The sequence below is a fragment of the Corvus kubaryi genome, unplaced genomic scaffold (assembly GCF_017639235.1).
Source record: "Corvus kubaryi isolate FWS band 111438036 unplaced genomic scaffold, C.kubaryi_AGA036_p1.0 37209, whole genome shotgun sequence".
Taxonomy (NCBI): domain Eukaryota; kingdom Metazoa; phylum Chordata; class Aves; order Passeriformes; family Corvidae; genus Corvus; species Corvus kubaryi.
Window position 1 is genome coordinate 147,508 of NW_024581060.1, and position 5,345 is coordinate 152,852.

The window sequence follows — 5,345 nt, forward strand, 5'->3', positions numbered from 1 at the left end:
TTAACAGAGGAAATTTTGGCATAGGAATAATGGGAAACGTTCCAGGGAGGTTTCCCCACATTCAAGCGGGGAAACTTTGGACCGCTGAGAACCAGAGAAGGAAATGCTGCCAAGTGCCCTGATCCCAAAACCTCAGCAGAGCTCCTTGCTGGGATGTCCTACAAAGCCCCTCAGTGCCACCAAGCGCTGAGGGACAACCTGAACCCCGTGAAGGGGCCTGGGCTGATGCCAACCTCTGAGCAAAGCCTTCGGGCACAGCTTTAATTACGAGCCCTAATTAGGTATCACCCAAGGGAAGAAGATTCTTAAGAGCATCTTAATTAGGGTGAAAAGGGATAAGAGAGGACTGTGCTTATTCTTGAGGTTGTTGAATTTGCTGATAAAGATCAGCTGAAGGAGGCTGAAGGAGGAGTGTTTTATAAATTCTCACAAGTAACAGGAAAGGGTAGAATAATAAAGCTTCATTTGAGTGGAAAATCCAGGAAATCAGGCAACTTCCAAAGGCAGTTCTGAGTATTCGTGATGGGGCATCCTTAATAAGATCCGCCTTTTTTCCTATTGACAATTCCCATCAAAATGGACATCTCCTGCCATTCATGGCTCTCCCATTTTCCCAGAGTTCCTTAAAAAAAGCACTTCTTAAATGGCCCACAGGCAGCAAATTCCCTTCTGCACCGTGGGACGCTTCTGTCCTCGTCAAATTGGGCAATATTTTTCTGATGGGACTTTTTTCCCTTTTAGTATTTGTTGGACTGGCTCTGCTTGGGAGAAGTGTTGAGATAAAATAGGATGAAGCCGAAAGATGAAGCCCCACGAGCAGCCAACCCTGGGGCTGGGACTGACAGACCGCAGAGATTCTGCGGGTGGAATTGGCCACAGAAATGGCTTTTGGTGGTTTTGGCTTCTCAACTCGGGTGGGCAGGAAGAGGGGAGGAGCTGGAGGAGAAAATGTCGATGGTCCCAGTGGGATTAAGGAATCACATCGTTTATAATTGCATTAATTAGCTGTGCTGGGTAATGAATGAGCTCCAGGTAAGCACATCCTGGATCCTGCAAGGACAAAACCTCTGTCCCCTGTGTTGGGGACAGGGAGGGAGGTGCCACTGGCTCAGCTCGTGCTGGGAATTGTCACTCTTGTGGTGCCTCTGGAGCACAGCCTGAAAAACAGGGCATGAACACCTTGCTGAGCATCTTTCCCTGTGAATTAGTGGGAAAACACCTCAGGTGCTGCATTCCAAGGGAGAGAATGACAAGGCTGATCCAAGAGACTTTCCCAAACTCTGGGATCTCTTTTTGCCTGCAGTGGGGTTGTTCTGGCAGCAGCTACAACTCAGAGAGCCCACAGAGGCTGGAAAATCCAACTGGGAGCTGTGAGACCCCCACAGAGGCTGGAAAATCCAACTGGGAATTGTAAGAACCCACAGTGGTTGGAAAATCCAACAAGGAATTTTGAGAGCCCCCACAAAGGCTGGAAAATCCAACTGGGAATGGTAAGAACCCACAGTGGTTGGAAAATCCAACGAGGAGTTATGAGAGCCCACGGAGGCTGGAGAATCCTCTCCCATCTCCCTCCAAAGACAGGGATGTCCCCCTGGCGTCCCCCCTCTTTTCATCCTGACCCCATTTCCCCATTATCTGCAGGATGTGGTGCCCAAAGAGTCACCCTGATGGCTTTTTTAGTTTCCATCTCTGAAAATCTCCACGCCTTCATTTCAGCAGCGAGACCGAGACCGTGACAGTTCAGAGAAGATCTGGGGTGGGGAATGAGCCTCTCCCGGGGATTAGAAGGCGAATCTGAGGTGCTGCTCTGTGACTTTGTTGTTAAAAGGGAATAAACTCCCTCCAGCTCCGTTGCAGGGGGAGGAGGAGGGAGCACATGTGGAGCAATTAAGAAAAATGTCTTTGACCTTCAGCAACTTAATCAGTTGCCAGTGTTCCTCCTAATAGTGTGCTAATGGTTAAGTTCTTCTGACTGCCATAAAAAGTGCTATAACTGGAGGCTACAATAAAATGCTGATCAACCCATCAAGTGAGTCAATCCAAAAGTAATATCTGTCTTTGTAATGACTGTAATAAAAGCCGTGCCAAAGCCAGGAGATGACGTGAATAAGAATGCTGCTTAATTATGCTGGGCTGCGCTGCTGGGTGCCTGTGCCACACTTCCACCGAGCTGCTCTTGGGTGACATTGCCACCCCTGCCTGGGGAAGCCAGAGTTTGTATTTGTGTGGCCAGTGCTCCAGGGACAGCCCTGGGAGGTTTGGACAGCTCTCCGTCCAAGCCAAGCGGAGTTTTGGCGCAGAAAAAGGTGCTGGATTTGGGTTGGGGCTGTTGATCCTGGCAAAATGAAGGATGGAGGCATCGCTGTGATTCCCTTTGTGAGAGGCTGGGGCTGGGAAGAGGGGAAAAGGGTTTATAAACTTTAGGTTTCCTGGTATTAAAGGCAGCCTAACATTTAATGCCATGGCAGTGGAGCAGGGTGAAGGTTCCCTGTGCGAAAAAGGGATGGATGCAAGGAAGGAGAAGGAGGGAAAAGCCAGGATCAGTCTGGGACACCCTTCTGGGAACTGGGGTGGAGCTGAGGGGCTGGCAGAGGTTGAACCCTGACCCTGAGTGTTTGCCATGGAAGGAAATGACCAAGTGCCCTTCAAAGCTCGTGCACAGGTAGAGGAGCAGAGGGGCTGGAGGATCCTTCCCCGCCTGATGCCTTGACTCAATTTTCCTAGGAGCTGGGGGCTCTCGGCACCCCCAGGCACTGCCCAGGGCAGGAGGGAGCAAAAGCCCCACTAAAACAGAGTTTGGTCTGTGGTGCCCTTTGCAAAGGCACAGGTGAGTGACAGGGTCAGTGACAAACCCGATAAACCACCCCTGGCATCAGGAATCTCCCTGCCTTGGGAATTGTCCCGCTGTTGAATGCAGCACAAAGGGACAGCGAGGGACACCTGCTGCGGCCGCTGGAAGGATGGCCGCTGTCTTCCTACAAAACATCCCGGCGCTGTGGGATCCCTGCGAGCGCAGAGGATGCTGAGGAGCAGGAACCCGATTCACAAGCCCAGCATGGAGCTGGTGGCAAACACGCCACAGCCTTTCAAGGAATGGCGCAGCGGATTCCTCCCCCATCGGCAGGGAAAACAGGATGCAGGCCACATTCCTGCTCGCATAGACAAGGCTCTCCACAGCAGCACAAACACATTGCTCAGTTCCAATTAAACCCTGGCTTTATATCACCTTGCTGCTGATAAGGCTCTGATTAATGGAAGAATTGTCTTTTTCTTTTTTCAATAAAGTCCCTGGTGTTAATTGTTTTTTCCCTCTCGCATTTCTTGTTTCAAAGGCGCTTTCGAGGAGGGCTGCTGATTGTGCTGGAAGTTGTATGGGAACACTTAGTCTCTTCCTGGTTTTGTTTTTTTGGGGCTAAGTGCTGCCGCTGAGAGCAGCGGGCCCGACAGACAAATCAGCCCTGCGGATACCCAGCGAGATCCTGCCCTGGTGCCTCCCGATAAACAAGCGCAGGTTCATGTGTTTGTCCATGACACAGAAAGCACCAGAACAATGATCTGGTGACTTTTGCCAGCGTTGTTTCCTCTGCAGAGCCGCCTTCCCTGGCGGAGCCTCAGGTGCGTAGCAACAGCTCAGCAAAACAAAAGCCAACCACGGCGAGGCTTTGGGAAAACATTACCCCGGTCCGAAGGGTGGGGCTCTGCTTTCCATGGAGCTGGGATCGGCCCCAGTGGCCGGGGCTGCCTCCTGAATGCCAGGCTCATCAGCCAAGCTCCCGGGAAGAGCTGCTGGGACAGGTGGCTGCTGCTCCAAGCCCGCGGGTGATGTGCTCGTGTGTCACACTTGGAGCACAGGGCTGGAATCTCCAGGCAAAAATGGGTGTTTTTTCTGGTCATCCAAGAGCCTTTCCTCTCTGCCCTCCTGGGGGATGGCAGGTGGGAATGGCTCCATCGCCCCCGTTGTGGCCAGCTGAGGGACAGGGGTGTGGGCAAAGGTGTGGGCATGGAGCCACAGCCAGGGGTCCCTGCTCAGGGAGACACCCCTGATCCTGCCTCTGCCCTGGCGCAGGTAGGAAATCAGGTGAGAAATCAGGCCCTGCAAACCCTGACTTGGGTAAGAACTCGGGTGATAACTCAGGTGAGAACTCAGGTAAGAAGTCAGGCCCTGCAGAGCCTGGCTCAGGTAAGAACTCAGGTGAGAACTCAGGCTCTGCAGACCCTGACTTGGGTAAGAAGTCAGGCCCTGCAGAGCCTGGCTCAGGTAAGAACTCAGGTGAGAACTCAGGCTCTGCAGACCCTGACTTGGGTAAGAAGTCAGGCCCTGCAGAGCCTGGCTCAGATGAGGACTCAGGTGAGAACTCAAGCCCTGCAGATGCTGGCTCAGTAAGAGCTCAGGCTCTGCAGACCCCAACCCCAGCAGAGCTGACACCAGCTCTGGACCCAGCAAGAACACGTGGTACTCGGCCCCTGAAGTGTCCTTGAGCATCTCTCTGGACACTGTCCCCACTTCTGGGGACACTCATGAGGAGACAGTGTTGAAATGCCAAATAAAGACACACCTGGGACGCGGAGCTTCTCCCCCAGCCGTGCCAGGTCAGAGGAAGCCCAGCCGAGAGCTCGGAGGGACAGGATGTGGAGGAGACCAGGGAAATCAGGGCATGATAAAGCAAGTGGAGATTGTGACCAGGGCAGGGACCCCAGTCTGGGCCAGGGGGTGAAGATGTCTGAGTTAACGGGAAAATGCTCTGCTCAAAAGCCCTGCCTGGTGCACAGCAGGAGGTTCTCCTGCTCTCTGGGCTGGTCCCACGGAGGAAATTTCAGACCTCTGTGCTCTGTGCCCTGAGCATCTCCTGTTTGGTGACTGGGAGCCAGTCCCCACCAGCACATCTGCTCCAGCTGTGCAGTCCTGTCCCCTCACTGCTCCCTGTCTGTGGTGGATGCCTGCCTGCCCTCATCTGGGGTGGCCTTTTCCTTTCCCCTTCCATTTCCACATTTCACTGCAGCTTTCTACACTTCCTTTGCACATCTCCCCTCGTCTCCACCACACTGCTGCACTCTCCTGCTCCGCTTTTCCTTCCCCTTCCTTTATCTTTCTACTTTTTTGTTGTTTGACTGCACTGATTAACTCCTTTCTTTCTTTCTTTCTTTCTTTCTTTCTTTCTTTCTTTCTTTCTTTCTTTCTTTCTTTCTTTCTTTCTTTCTTTCTTTTTCTTTTTCTTTCTTTCTCTCTTTCTCCCTTTCTTCCTTTCTTTCCTTTCTTTCCTTTCTTTCCTTTCTTTCTCTTTCTTTCTCTCTCTCTTTCTTTCTCCCTTCCCTTCCCTTCCCTTCCCTTCCCTTCCCTTCCCTTC